Source organism: Ailuropoda melanoleuca, unplaced genomic scaffold (genome assembly GCF_002007445.2).
Source record: "Ailuropoda melanoleuca isolate Jingjing unplaced genomic scaffold, ASM200744v2 unplaced-scaffold11384, whole genome shotgun sequence".
Taxonomy (NCBI): Eukaryota; Metazoa; Chordata; class Mammalia; order Carnivora; family Ursidae; genus Ailuropoda; species Ailuropoda melanoleuca.
Window position 1 is genome coordinate 3998388 of NW_023179820.1, and position 16526 is coordinate 4014913.

At 34.0% G+C, this 16526-nt stretch overlaps 1 non-coding gene and 1 pseudogene across 1 annotated transcript; one reads left to right on the top strand and one right to left on the bottom strand.

Annotated features, from left to right (window-relative positions):
- The window catches only part of LOC100466734, a 92108-nt pseudogene extending 83399 nt beyond the window's left edge, over window positions 1–8709 (bottom strand).
- LOC117797724 lies at window positions 144–246 on the top strand. The gene has a single exon (XR_004622670.1). It is a non-coding gene; the product is annotated as a U6 spliceosomal RNA (small nuclear RNA).
- Window positions 8710–16526: the final 7817 nt, after the last annotated feature.

Sequence of the window (16526 nt, forward strand, 5' to 3'; positions counted from 1 at the left end):
ATATAAGAAGTACCTTGCTTAAATTCTGGAATCCCTAGGTATATCTGTATTTTGAGCCTTAGACTGAAGATTAAAACCATGAAGATTTGCCAGTGGGTACATTTTGACAGATATTAAGGTTAATTTAGATGCAAAGTCGTTGAGTACTTGCTTTGGCAGCACATATACTGAAACTGGATAGATACAGAGATTAGCATGGACCCTGTGCAAGGATGAATGCAAATATTTGAAGCATTCCATATTTAAAAAGAAAAAAAAAACCACAAAGTTGTTGAGACACAAAAGTCAATCAGTAGCCTCTTATCTTTTATTATATAAAATAATTCAGTAAATTTTGGATTGGGTCAAATTGTTGACCTCTGTTTCAGTTTTCTAAACCAGGTTTCTATTTCTATTTTATCCTTCTTTTCTGTTTTGAAATTGTTGTTGTTATTGGATATACTTCGGACAAATTCTCTACCTTGCTCATATATATGAGCTTATTCCTCCAGATATCCTCAAATTACTATCTCCAGTGTTTGTAGTCTCCCCAATGGCAATGGTTGTTTCATAGGATTGAAGCTGTGCTTATTTGGGGTTTGAATTAACCTCTTCATTGTGCCACAGGGGTGACATGAGTGATTTTCTCTATAATCTTGAGGATCAAGATCTTTGTTGTAACAGAACATAGACAGCAGCAGCAGAAGTATATTTATGGATCCTAATGAGCCTTGTGCTCTTAGATATACAGATTTCAACATTCCAGATAATGACTGCCATTTTTTTCTCTCTATTTTTTAAAAATTCATTAGTGACTGCTGTTTCACAAGTGACCAACTGATGTGCCCATATGTTGCAATAGGGTCCAGGCCTTTGAGCACATTACAGAACAGAGGTCAAAACTTGGCTGAGACACACAATGAATTGGTAACAGGTCAGACTCTTTCCCCTAAACCTATTGTCAACCAGTTTTATTCTAAATACACAGATATCTCCAGGTTGAGATGAATAACTCAGGGCCACTAAAGAAGGCCCCAAGCATGTACAACTGTCCTTCCAAAACCAAACACTGAAAATTCTGACTTAGGTCAGATAAATATATAATAATGTTTCTATAGAACTCAACAAATGTAGCTCAGTATAGCAAAACTCAAGCACAAGTTTGCCAGAAAGAAGTGGAGCCACGCTACACACCATGCTTAGTGGCTTCTAATCAGTTAGTAGAAAGATTTATTATTTTCATAAGGAGCTATTTGGGGAGAGCCTCCCAAGCAGATTTCAAAAATTGTTTGAGAAAGGAAGGAAAGGAGGCTGACTCAGAATTGTCATTGTGTTTAGGGAGTGTGTCAGGGTGGGGGGATTCTCCACATGGTGAGGAGCTTGTGTGGTTTAATCTCCCAAAGTAACAAACGAAAAAGCATCAGCCTTTCTTATCAGGTTGCCCAGAAGGGAACAGGGAAGTGCTTAAACCCTGATAGATCAAGCAGGCAAAAAAAAAAAAAAATCACTAAGGTATAGCTGATGTTAAGAATATTATCAACCAAATTGATCTAATTGACATAGGTAGAATACTTCCCCCAACAATAGAACACACATTCTTCTCATACTCACATGTAACATTTACATTCTTGGCTCCCAAAAAACCCCAACAAATCACAAAAACCTGAAATCATACGAAGTATGACTTCAGATAGTAATTGCAATCAAATAAACTAGAAATCAGTGACAGAAAGATAGCTAGTAAATACAATTCTAAATAATATATGAGTCAAAAGGAAGTTTGAGGGGAAATTTAAAAATATACTCAAATGAAAATGAAAAAACAGCTTATCAAAATTTGTGGGATGCAGCAAAAACAGTACTTAGAAATTTATATCAATAAAAGCATGCATAAGAAAAAAAGAAAGATCTAAAATCAGTAACTTAGGCTTCCACCTTAGGAAATTAGAGAAAGAAGAAGAATTTAAGTATAAAATAAGTAGAAGGAAACTGTAATAATAATAAAAAAAGAACCACAAAACAAATAAATTGAAAACAAGGAAACAAAAGCAACAAAACTGAAGGCTGCTTCTTTGGAAAGATCAATAAAATTGATAAGCACTTAGGCTGACCAAGGGGGAAAAAAAAGACATATTATCAGTGTTAGAAGGAAGGGTCATCACTATGGCCTCATAGACAATAAAAGAAAATAGTGTAAATGTCTGTCACAAATTTGGTAACTTAGATGAACTTTATCAATCTCTATAACACACAACTATGAAAATTTACACATAGTTCAATAATTTGAATAGGCCTATGTCAATTATAGTAATTGGACCAATATTAATGATCCCTCAAAAGAAAGCAACATAACCTAAGTTTCACTGGTGTATTTTACCAGGTATTTAAAGAAGAAATAATACCAAATTTTATGTGATCCTTCCCGAGGTGGGGAGGGGGGCAGGAGAGGGACAAAGCAGAGGGTCACTTTCTAATGTATTTTATGAGGGATGCATTACTCTATTACCAAGACCGTATAAAGCCATTACAACAAGGAGAATAACAGACCAATATCTGTTATGAACATAGATGCAAAAATTCTCCACAAAATATTACCAAAATGAAATCAATAATAAGTAAAAAAGATATATATATATATATACAATGTATACAGCATCAACAAAGAATAAATAAGTGATGGATATGGATATAACCAAATTATCAGAAATGGAGTTCAGAGTAACAATGGTCAAGATGATGTGTAGACTTGAAAAAAAATTAATGAAAATATTAACGAGAATATAGAATCTCTAAGGGCGGAAATGAGGGAGAATCTGGCAGAAATTAAAAATGCTATGAATCAGGGGTGCCTGGGTGGCACAGCGGTTAAGCGTCTGCCTTCGGCTCAGGGCATGATCCCGGCGTTATGGGATCAAGCCCCACATCAGGCTCCTCCGCTGGAAGCCTGCTTCTTCCTCTCCCACTCCCCCTGCTTGTGTTCCCTCTCTCGCTGGCTGTCTATCTCTGTCAAGTAAATAAATAAAATCTTTAAAAAAAAAAAGAAAAGAAAAGAGGCGAGAGAAAGGAGCTGAGGAAACACTCAAAGAAATAACGGGGGAAAATGTTGCCAGGTTTGAAGAAAACCTTTAAGCTACGCATTGAAGAAGCTTGAAAAACTCCAAGTAGGAGAAACACAAAAGGATCCAAAACTTGTATCACAATAAAAATAATGAAAGCCAATGACAAGGAGAATATCTTAAAAGCAGCAAAAACAAAAATAAGTCATCACTTAGAAGGAAGCTTCAAAAACTCTAAGAGTTTATGGTTTATCATAAATAGTGGATGGAGAAAGCAGTGGGATAGTATATTCAAAGTGCTCAAAGGAAAAAAAAAGAAAAGAAAAACGAACCTGGAGCTAAGAAGCTGTATCAGTCTTCTATGGCTACCAGAACAATGTACTGCAGACTGAGTGGCTTGAACAACAGAGATTACTTTCTCACAGAGTTCTAGAGGCCAGAGTGCAAGATCAAGTTTCTGGCAGATTCAGCTTCTGGGGAAGGTTCACTTTTTGCCTTGCAGATGGTCCCCTTCTCAATAGGTTTTCACATATATTTTCCTCATTGCATGTATGAAAAGAAAAAAAAAAAGCAAGAGAGAATTCTTCCTCTTCTTACAAGATCAGAAGTCCTATGGAATTAGGGCCCCACTTTATGACCTCACTGAACCTTAATCCTTAATTACCTCTTAAAGATTTAATCTCCAGAAATAGTCACATTGGAAGTTAGGGCTTTAACATATAAATGTTGAGGGGATACAATTAAGTTTATAGCAAGTCCTATATTCTGCAAGCTGTATCTTAAAAATAAAAGTAAAGTAAAGACATTCCCAGATAATAAAAACAAAAAAAATTGTTGCAAGAAGAACCAGCTTTCAAAAAATACTAAATGGAGTTCTTCAGGTTGAAAGCAAGTAACCCATACAGTAACTAGAAACTACATGAAGAAAAAGAGCACCAGTGAAGGTAATTTTGTAATTTTAAAAGACAGTATGAGTGCATATTTCCTTGCTTTTGTTCCAAGTGATTTTAAAAACAATTATATAAAACAATGTGTATATAGTTACATTGTTAAGCCTGTAACATATAAAAATGTAAAGAATTTGCCAATAACAGCACTAGGGACCAGGGTGGGAGCAAAGATCTCAGGGCTAAGGAAATACTTAACAATTGTAACTTGAAGCCACAGAAAGAATGAATAAAAACAGGAATAAAACTAAGAAGGCTAATATGAGAAAAGCTATTAAATATATACTTGCTATCCTTTCCTCTCTCAGCTTTCTAAAAGATTTAAAATTGTTTAAATAATTATAACAATGAATTATTGAGTTTATGACATATGTATAATGTAACATACATAATAATACATCTTATCTCTTCCCAAAGTAAGGAAAAAGAAGTTAAGCTATATAGGAATAACGTATCTGAATTTCATTGTAAATAGCTTAATATATAGTAAAAAATGAAGTAAATTTTAGTAAGCTAAAGTGTATATGGCAAGCCTTAGAGCAGTCACTAAAGAAAAGAATAATTTAGTACAATAGAGTGAAAAAAATTTTAAGAAATTAGAAAATGTTACATTCATTTTCACTTAATGCAAAAGAAAGCTGTAAAAGAGAAATAAAGAAAAAATAAAAGATGGCATATATAAAAAACAAAAGGATAAATGGCAGGTATATCTATGTATACCAATAGTGTCAAATATGAATGGGTTAAAGAATCCATTAAAGCCAGAGATTATCAGACTGAAAAAAAACAAAACAAAACAAGACAAGCTTCAACTAAAAGGATGGAAAAAATGTATATTACGCAAACAACAACTATAAGAAACCCGGAGTGGCTATACCAATATTAGACAAAATAGACTTTAAAACAAAAACATAATTGTAGATACAGAGGTGGAAATATAAGAGCCAAAACTATAAAAATCTGAGGGGTAAATCTTCATGACCTTTTATTTGTCAACAGAGTCTTAGGTGTGACATCAAAAGCCAACCCACAAAAGAAAATTGGATTATTTAACTTCATCAAAATTAAAAAACTGTTATGCTTAAAAATATACCATTGAGAAAGTGAAAAGACAACCCACAGAATGGGAGAAAATATTTGCAAATCATATATTTGATGAAAAATGTGTGTCCAGAATAATTCTTACAACCTAATAATAAAAAATCAAACAAAAAATTAAAAATGGGCAGATGATTTGAATAGACATTTCTCTAAAGAAGATATGCATATAGCCAATAAGCACATGAAAAGACATGCAACATCATTGGTTAGAGAAATGCAAATAGATAACACAATGAGATACCTATTCATACCCAGTAGGGTGGATGCAATCATAAAAATTAGATAATTGTTGATGGAAATGTGGTGAAATTGGAACCCTCATAAACTGCTGGTGGTAATGTAAAAGAGTGCAGTCACTTAAAAAAACAGACTATAAGTTTTCCAGAGAATTAAAAATAATTTCAATTTTTGATGGAAATTTGTCTCTAGGGATATAGCCAATAAAAATAAAAATATATGTCCAATGAAAACTTGTACACAAATGTTCATCACAGCATTATAATGGCTAATATGTGGGAAATAACTCCAAATGTCCATCAACTGATGAACCAATAATGTGGTATATCAATGCAATGGACCACTATTTGGCCTCCAAAATGAATAAATTATGTATATATGATGCTACTTGTATGAAATTTAAAACATAATGTTAAGTGAACAAGCCAGTCACAAAATACCGCATAGTATATGATTCCATGTGTATGAAATGTTGATATTTGGTAAATAATGAAAAAAGAAAATAGATTACTGATTTAGGGGGCTGGGGCAAAAGGAGTGTGAGAGATAATTACTAAAGGGTGTAAGTTTTCTTGAAGAGATGATGGAAAGGTCCTAAAAGTGATGGGATGATAGCTCCAAATGCTGTGCAAATACTGGAAGCTATTGAATTGTACCTTTCAAATGGGTGAATATATATTGGATTTTTCTCAACTTGGAAAAATCCTAGAGCTAACATTTACCTAATGGTTTGAAACTGGGAGCAAGATTGGGAACAAGAATGTACTCTCTTATTCAACATTGTTCCGAAAGCCTTCACTAGGGCAATACACAAGAAAAGTAAATCAGTTGTATTCAAATTGAAAAGGAAGATATGTATCAGTCCTTATAAGCTGACAACATTTTTGTCTATATAGAAAATCTCAAAGTATTAACAAAAACTGTTGGAACTAATAGGCAAATATAGCAAGATAGCAGGATATAAGGTTTATATGCAAAACTTAATTGCTTTTCTGTATCCTAGCAATGAACAATTGGATTTTGAAGTTTAATAACATACCACTTACAATAACACACTAAAAAAATTATGTTTAAATCTAACAAAATATGTACATGATATAAATGTAGAAAAGTACAAAACTTTGAGGAAAGAAATTTAAAATGATCTAAATAAAGACAGTGTTCATGCATTGGAAGACTCAAAATTGTTAAATATCAAATTTTCTTAAGCACTTGATCTATAGACTCAATGCAATACCAAAATCTCTACAAGACATTATTAGATATGAATAAACTGATTCCAAATTTTTGGAAAGGCAAAAACTTAGAATAGCCAACACAATACTACAGAAAAACAAAGTTCACGGACTAATACAACCTGATTTCCATACTTATCAAAAAACTATAGTTATCAAGACAATTACCAAAAGAAGGGAGAGAATAGACATAGATCAAAGAGAAGAGACAACCACAATTAAACCCACACAAATATATTCAACTGATCTTAGAAAAAGAAATGAAGGCCATTCAATGGAGGTTTATATAATCCCCCCTCCAAAATGAACCGAAACACAGAGCTTACATCCTTCAGAAAGTTAACTCAAAGTGGATCATCTATCTTAATGCAAAATGTAAAATACAAAACTCCCAGAAGACAAAAGAAGAGAAAATTTGTGAGGTTTGGGGTTTTATAATGAATTCCTTTATAAAACACTAACTGCATGTTCCATGATAGATGAAAAGAAATAAAAAGGAAAATACATACACACACGACTTAATTTTTCATAGAGCAGTTTTAGGTTTATAACAAAACTGAGCAGAAGATCCATAGATTCCCCGTATGCCTACTGCCCCACCCAAAGATCCCCCTCATAATCAACATCACGCACCAGGATGGTACATTTGTTAAAATTGATAAGACTACATTGACACATCATAATCACCAAAAATCCTTAGTTTACCTTTGGGTTCACTCTTAGTGTTGTACATTCCATTCCATGGGTTTGGACAGAAGTATAATGACGTATATCTACCATTATAACATGATACAAACCATTTTCACTGTCCTAAAAATCCCCTAAAAAAACAATTTTGAGTCTTCCAATTCTGCCTATTCATCTCCATTACTCTATTTGATTCAAATAAATGATAGAATAAGCAAATGCAGAAAAGGAGACAAATCTATGCAGAATTCCAAATAATCGGTGTAGATACTTCACAACCATGGAGCCATTCCTTGGTCCTTCCTATTCCTTAAGTGTAGCCTGCCCATAGTGACTTCCTTCCAGAGTACAGTGGGAAGGATATAAAATGCTAATTTTACAATGGAGAAATTTGACAAATACTTCTTCAGCCAGGTGATCATGTTCATAATCAGCAGGGATAACTCATGATGATAGGATGTACCCTTGAGATAATATAACGATAATGGTACTTAATTTCTGTAGTTCTTTCTCCCAAAACATGTAACTCCAGTATATCTAATCATGAAAAAAAATTGGACAATTTCTCATTAAAAGACATTATATTAATATATTATAAATATTATGTATAAAATGCACAAAAATGAATAATAAAATATATACGCATTTTTTGAGTAATGAATTTCATACATATAGTAGATTAAAAGGAGACTCACATTATCATGGTCATCCTGAGTTTGAAATATGTTAATTTGTGGAGTTTGAATTCGAATCGCTCTTCACATACATCAAGACAATGCATAATTTTAAAAATCCACTCTACATTTAAAAATTATTTATTTTCACACAAAAGTCATCTTGTCGGGCTCACTGACCAAGGTTGTTAGAGTTTTGGTTGTTTTTTTTTTTTAACAAGAGACAAGAGGCAGCTTTATTTGGAGGAAAGCTGGGGTGAACTGGGGCGGGGGAGGTTGGAAGGGCAGGAAGAAACATTCCTGGAAGTGGGGTGGAGGGGTTGGTGTGGACTCATACTTTCAAATCAGACTGAAAACTCAGTTTGTCAACCACACCCATCTTGCACAGCACTATGGCTAGAGTGTATGTGGCCCCCCATGGCCAGTGGCAGACCACGTGGTGATTTGATGTGGCCAGACACTCTAAGGGTTAATGATGAGCTTCAGGCAACAGTGAAGCCCAGGCTCATTTATTCTTGGCACTCTGACAGCTGCACTGACACCTGATGCTTCAGCTTGTGTCAGCACAGAACCAGCTGAAAGAAGCACCTGTCATAGACATCTGCACTTAGTGCCAGGCACATGTAGACCAGGTGCGCTGACACATTATGCTACCCTGGATGGTGAAGTGGTACAAGTTGCATGTATGGTTCAGCACCAGGCACGCCACAGCAGCAAAATGAACATGAGCCACAGGCCCACACCCAGGCCCAAAGGAAGCCCCGTCTCCAGCTTCTGCACCTGCAGATGCCATGGGTCACTAAGATCAGGGCAAACTGATCACTATGTGTGCCATGCCCACTGGAGATGTACAGAACACAACGTCAAAAATAGAAATGACGTGGCCCTTAGCAGAAAAAAAAATGGACTATTTTCAAAACAATGACTCTTCCCTTCACATTTAAATTGTTCAAAGGAATGTAAGATAATAGATAAGTAGAATTGTAGAATGCATTTTAATATAATAACATGCCACTAGAGAGTTGGGGCTTCCTGCATAATTAAGTGAAGAGCCTAATGAGCCCTCTTCTTGGCAAAACAACCATTTAATTGGTGAAAATTATAAAAAAAATAATTATGGTCTTTGGAAATTATCCTAAAAACATATAGCTAATGGATATATATTTATTCAATTAAAATTAATGAGTATCTATAAGAACCAAGATTATCTCTGGCATTTGAGCCATATATACTTCCTTAACTCCAAGTTCTGTGTTATAGAAACTCTATGGCCCAAAATACTTGGTCTCCTTCACCTCTAGGAGTGTTGGGTCACCACATTTTTCATTCTTTTGGCCCTGTGTTGCAGAAGCTCTACTCTGGTTGGGTGCAGCCAAAAAGATTGAGGCTCCATTCCCCAGCCTGGCTCTGCTTATAGGAAGGAAGCTCCACCCCAAGTGTGCTCTCTTGTAGTAAACTCTAGCCCAGGGTTTTCAATCTTCCTTTCCCCTACTCATTTCAAGTACCACTACCACATAGGCTTATGCAAAACCTCTGACCAAGCACTTTCTCAACAATAAGCTATCCAGACTCAGCAATTTATCTTTTAGGTATGTACCAAAAAAGAAATGAAAACAAGTCTTTGTAAAAACTCACATAAAATAGTCATAGTCGCATTATTCCTAACAGTTAAAAAATGAAAACAACCAACATGTCTATCAACTTATGATGTATAAACAAAATATGGCATATCTATACAATAGAATGTTATTTGGCAATAAAAATAAGTGATGTAATGATATATGCTACAACATGGGTGAACTCTGAAATCATCCTAAGTGAAAGAAGCTAGTTACAAAATAACAAATAGCATATGATTCCATCTACATAAAATATCCAGAGTAAGCAAATCTTTAGAGACACGGGGTAGATTAGGCCTGGGACCCAGGGGTTAATTTGTCAATTAACAAAAATGTGTCAAATTTTCCAACATACAAACATGACTGTGTAAGAAGTTGAGGCTTTATTTCACCATGTTCTCATTTTTCCCTCTTCTTTTTTTCTTTTGCAATAATAAAAGTTCAAAACTGGGTTTTGCATTTTATCTTCATAATCCCTAAATCCCCAGGCAATATCATGCTTTATCCATTGTAAGGTAGACTCTTCTTTTAAGATGAGCTCTTCTTTTAAGATGTTTATTGAAATCCAGTTACAGTAAACTTTAATAGATGCTCCATTTTTTTTCATTCAATTAAAATGGTATTGTATTGAATATAACTAAATGGCCTAAATAAATGTCAGGGCCCAGAAATCTTATTAAATAGAGATTTTCATTCTAATCTTTAGAAAATATAATATCCAGTCATTCTATAAGACTGTTCTTACTCTTTTTAAATTCATGTCCACTTCTGATAGATCTAGACATCAAAACCCTTTAGATATGCTAATGATTCCCATCTTATACAAATTTGCTTTTCCTGCTAACCCATTTGCACATTTCCTACTATGGGGATCCCATAACCCAGGAAGATTTTGTTAGACTCTAATTTCATTGGTTTACATTACAAAAATAATAGTTTGGTTTTCAAAATATAAAATATTATAATGTCAAATACATTCCCCAATAACAATGATCTCTAAGAATGTTATCCAATCCACCTTTTTTAACCTAATTATATTTTAAAACTTAATTGTGGCATTTTATTCAATATCTTTGAAAGTCCCCGTTTGTAGATACATCACATAATATACACCTAGTTCTCTATTGATAACACTTACGTTGATTCAAATGTTCTCCTACTCTAAATGATGTTATGAAATATATTCTTGGAATTAATTGTACTTAAATACAGTGCTTGTAATTGTTTTTAGGAAAAAAAAACAGGGTAAAGGCTTTTTACACTGAGCAAATGTCTAGTCAGGTGAAGTAAAGACAGCATAGCACTTGAGGTCTTCCAGGGAAACATCTGACAGGTCAAACAATTATAGTCATTTGAGATTGAGGCTTTGAAGGAGTGCCAACTACATACTGTCCTCTGGGTGGCTGCCAGGTGGCCAGTTTTCACTGCCTGGCTGCTGGGATTAACATGGAACTGTAGGAGAAGAAAAGTTTTCTCTTCTACTCTTCTAGGTTCTGTGGCTGGTCAAAGAAGTAAATTGATTTAATGAAGATTAACAGGAGAAGAAAAATTATTTCAATTATTTACATAACCATGGGAGCCTCTCAAAAATATGAATCTCAAAAGGTGGCCAGAAGATTGGGGTTCATATACCATCCTGAGTTAAGGAAAATGATAAGGGTCTGGGACTTGGAGGTGGAGGGAAGACAATTCTTGGGACAGTGAGAGGAGGAAATGTAAGTTGCTGTCATGCAGATAAGTCTTTCAGGCAAAAAAGTCATCTCTGGTAATAGCTCCCTTCCTATAGGCCCCCTTTCAAATGGAAATTTACAAATGCAAATTGCACCTAAAATAGGGCAAAGTCAACTCTGTTTTCAGAGTGTCTCTTCTGTCTTCAGTTTCTCAAAGTAATGAACTCAAAATAATCCTTACACCAAAGAAGAATATTTCGGGATGGCATATTCTGTTACCCTTCTCTGGGCTCTTGGTTTTCAAATGTGGAAGTGGGGAGTGGAAATTGACCAAGTTAAAAAGCCACAGACCTTGCTGTTCTAACCAAGATTCAGCTGTTTTTTTGTTTTTTGTTGTGTTTAAATGCTCAACAATCTGGGGTTAATTTTCAGATTCTGAAAATGTTGATTCTGACAATTTTTGCCACTTTTTTGGTTCTTGCTTTTACTTTTATGGAGGAGAGCATTTTCAAAGTTAATACCATGCCATTTCACTGACATCTGAGAACAAATTGATTTTTATATTGATTTTATATTCTGTGTTCTGACTAAATTCATTGTCACTGTTAATAGCTATTTTGTAGTTTTCTTAGCATTCTCTGTATTGATGATCATTTCATCTGCAACTCACGACACATACCTTTTTCTTCCTAATCTGTAATCCTTGATGTCTCTTTTTTGCACTCTTAACACTGATTAAGACCTCCAGTACACTGTTGAATGAAGGTTATAAGAGAAAACAGCATTGCCTTTTTCCCAATTTTAGGAAGAAGGCATTAAGTCATAGACCATTAAGTATGTTGCTAACTGTAGTTTTTCATAATTGCTGTTTATCAAGTTAATAAAGATCCTTCTATTAAGTTAATTAAACAAAAATGCCACTAGATTGAGGTGGCTCTAGTGCCTTAGTAGTCTGCTTAAGCAAACAAAAACTTAAGCCTGAAATACCTCAAGGTTAACATTTCCAAAACTGAAGGGCAATCAGTCACAAACAGCCAACTAGACTTTCAGAAATAAGACAACTGTTTATAGAGCCAATCAAATAATTTCCTTGCTTTGCTTCCACATCTTCTCTCTAAAAGTCTTTCCCTTACTCCTGTGGGTAGAGGGCTCCTAATCACTTCCAGTTTGGTGCTGCTCAATTGGAATCAATTTTTGCTTAAACTTAAAACTTGTAATATGCCTCAGGTTATGTTTCAACAATTCTTATTATACCTGGTTTGCTTAGTTTCATTTTTATTACTGATGGCCATTAACTTTTGCCAAACAATTTTTCCATATGTATTTGGTCAGGAGTCAGCAAAATTTTTCTGTAAAAGATCAGATAGAAAATACCTAAGTGTTTTTAGGTTGTACACTCTCTTTGTGACAGTTCAACAATTCTATTACAGCACAAAAGCAGCATAGACAATAATAAATGAATCTGCTGTGGGTAAGTTTATTTACAAAAGAAACTGGTGAGCTGAATTTAGCCCACACTTTAGTGGGCCAGCCCAACTAAAAGATTATTATGTTTTTATTTCCTTTAAATCTGTTGTATTAATAAGTGAATTTCATTGAATTATTTTTAAATGTTACATCAATCTTCTATTCTTAGGATAGAATCCACTTGGTCATGATACACCATTGTTATTTGATTATTATATTTTATTTAACACTCTACTAGAGTATTTTGTATCATTCAAATTTCTGCCGTCCCATTTTGTATTCCCATCTTCTTTTTCCCCACTGTGACATCTCTAGGGGCAGAAAACTTTCCCCTTCTTCCTTTCTAGTTTCTTGGGCTGGTCTAATAGTAGTTAAATTGACATAAAACAGATTAACAGGAGAAAAACAAATTTAATTTCATACATATGGGAGTCCCATAAAAATATGAGTCTCAAAGAAGTAACCAAAGCAAGAAGCTCTTATACCTTTTAGATAAAGAAACAATAAATTTGTGAAGAATTGACAAGACAAAGGGGTTTGGGCTTGGGGTAGTAAATTAGTGAATGAGTAACAAGTTTTTTTAAAACAGACTTCTTGGCCCTAAGCTCCCTCTTTGGTGATAAGGATGCCTTGTACTTCTGTACATGGAAAGTACCTTTCACACGGGTATTGTACTTCCTGATTCAAGGGGCCAAAGAAGGGTCAAAGTGTTACTTGAAACTGGGTTCACCTCTTAGTGGGTGTGGAGCCAAAAGGCACAACCAAGACAAAGAGTAGGAAAATGAATGATTTTATTTGCAACAAGTAGAGGAAGTATCAGGGATATTTCCCAAAGGAACCCCTCCCCAACAACAAAATTGGGGCTGTTTTAAGCTGAGGGTGCATGCATATCCATGGAGGCTATTGGCGAAGGAAAGTCCATTGTAGAATTGGGGCCAAAGTCAGCCTAGGTCAACAGAATCCAGAGCCTGGTTGATTGAAGTCACAGGGACCAGCAAAGATCAGCATCAACAATTCTCTGGATCCAGTTAGTCCAGGGTTTGAGTGCTCAGAGGAGTTTAAATCCTGCAAAAACAACTCAAAAATGTGCATTAGGTCAATCTTAATTTTTGAAACAGACCTGGGAATTTTACCACTATTTTATTGTCTCTGATAGGGTTAGACTATCTCCTGGCCTGGTAGAGACTGTTAGTTTTTCCATTCTCTTTGTTTCCTTAAAATCGTTCTGACGTTTTTGCGTTCTTTTGTAATTACAACACTTGCTATGAAATTTTGCAAGAAATGTGCTTGGGCAAGCAGCGCCCCTCAGGCAAAGATCACAAAATGGTCAGGGACCTAAATGACTTTTCTTATGTCAAGATAGTTTTGTCTCGTCTTTCTTTTTTCAGGGACCCCTAACTCTTTCTGTTTACAAAAATGTCCTCTCACCAGCTATTTCTTAAGAAACTTTAATTATAATCAATATGCCACACTGGCACAGTTTGAGATTGGCATATCCACTCTCCTCACAGCCTTATCTCCAACAACACTGATATATGTATAAGTTTTCTTAAACTTGCAATATGCAAAAAATAGTTTCTGGATTGTTCTATTTGGTTATTAATAATAAACCTTAGAAGTTAAATTAAAATCACTACATGTCTTGATATGATCTTGGATCATATCAAATGACCCAACAATGTTCATTCCAGTTTGAAAAATAATCAGTAAATGAATCAGTTTTATACCATGATAAGTGACAAAATAGTATTAAAAGAGCTTGTCCCACTTTGATATGGCTTTATTTTCAATACATCTCTATTTCTGCTAGCGAATATAGCTAGTATCAGTTTAATAGGAATGGTTATCTCTAGTCTATTCATATCAAAATAATTTTTTTAGATTCCTCAAGGAAAAAAGTGTTTCAAATGTTCTCTGAAAAGAAAAATGTGTGTATGTACTCACACTCATATGGAAAAAAACACTGAAACACTTAGGTAACCTGGTTTCTGATTAATTAATATTGTCAAATATGTCAAACTCAACACCCTAATCAAGTTGCTAAAAAATTATTCTGTAATATATAGTTAAACTGAACTCCATTCTAATTGTTATAAGTACCTAATCTTTATTTTTTGCTGTTTTTTTGTTTTCTTCTTATTTTATTATTTTTCTTTTTTTTATTCAGTTTTTAATTTTAATTCTGGTATAGTTAACATACACTGTTATATCAGTTTCAGGTGTATAATATAGGGATTCAACAATTGTATAAATCATTATTCAATGCTCATCATGATAAGTGTACTTTTAATCTCCTTCACCTAATCTATAAAGAGTAAACTATAACTACTCTAGTTAATAGTTTAGTTTTCTTGTAGCTGACATCTTACAATCATAATATGAGGATTTAATTTAACCTTTGAGCTTACCCTCTTAGGACAAATGTTTGCAGGTATTTGTCACAGGTAAAGAACAGTATATATCCTGTAGTATTACTTCAGTTGGGAAGCTAATCTTGACATTGAAATTTACTCTTTTCAAGAATTAATTACATTAGAGAATGAAATAATGTGTAGTTATGACATTTCTTATTGACAGCTGTCCTCTGTTTTTAGATACTTCAGAAAGTGATCTATTATTCCTCATGAATGTTTGATGACCTTTCTTTAAAAAAAAACTTCTCTGTGGGTTGAATTTCGTTTGTCTCAAAGAAAACAAAAATTGCAACACAGGTTTTTGTTTTGGGTACATAACATAGTATACAAAAGGGGTTTCATATTATTTTAGTTGGTATTTTTCAGTGATAATATATTGCCACTATAAATTTTCTGATTGAAATTTTAGTGTTGGTAGGAAATTTTTGAATAACAAAGCCACGTCTACAGTTCCAATATTATACTGTAAGGCCATAATTTTAAAAGTCTCAGGCTGTACTGTTAAAAAATCCATTATGATTTTCTCACATATAGTTATAATATATTTACGATCTGTTTCTGAGCCAGGAGTGAATCACTCTGGGATCCTCCATCAAATAGAAATAGATAATAGATCGCTTTGATCTTAAAACATATACTCTTACAAAAGGTCATGTTTATCTAGATTAAGATGCAAATTTCCACATTTTAGCATCTTTGTAACTGAGCACCTCTTCCAATCAATGTGTTTGAAAACTGCTGTCAGTGAGGCAACTATAATGAAGTATTGCTCAATTCATGTCCATGTACACATTTGGATATAGATGTCCACCTTGTCATTTATTTTGAGAAATGTGAGTTGCTAGTTGTACATGTGTTCAGCTTAACTGGTGTTTAATATGTCTTTAAAGTTACACTAAATTTCAACATTGCACTGAAGACTGGAAACAAAAAGAATCTTAACAAAGCTTATAAGCAATAAATTTGATAAATATTCATCATTTGGAGGAATAAGCACCATTGTAAGTTGACCTGTGAATCAAAAACCCAGCTTTATCCAAGAAGCTTTCTGGTGACTGTGTTATGTTCTGCTAGGAATATATTGCAAAAAGATTGCTTATCGTATGGTACGCAATGTGAATTTAGGGCAAAAAAAATGTTGCCAAGTTCTTTATAATAGATATAAGAAATCCACAGCAAGAAAACTCTGGCATGTCTGACTCATGCATGATCTAGAACTGTTTTAAAGGCACTGAACATCAATGTGTTAGAAATTTCCTATCTACTTTAGTAGACCAGAATTTAATTAACTTCTAATGTGATTCAAATTAGAATATATATAAAATAGTGGTTTAGCCACAGTTTTTGACATGCTTTAGAATTGTCAATGCTACAAAGGTCAAGGTCATGAATACTGATTATGAAAAACACCATGTCATGTCACCATGAAGTTATAAATTA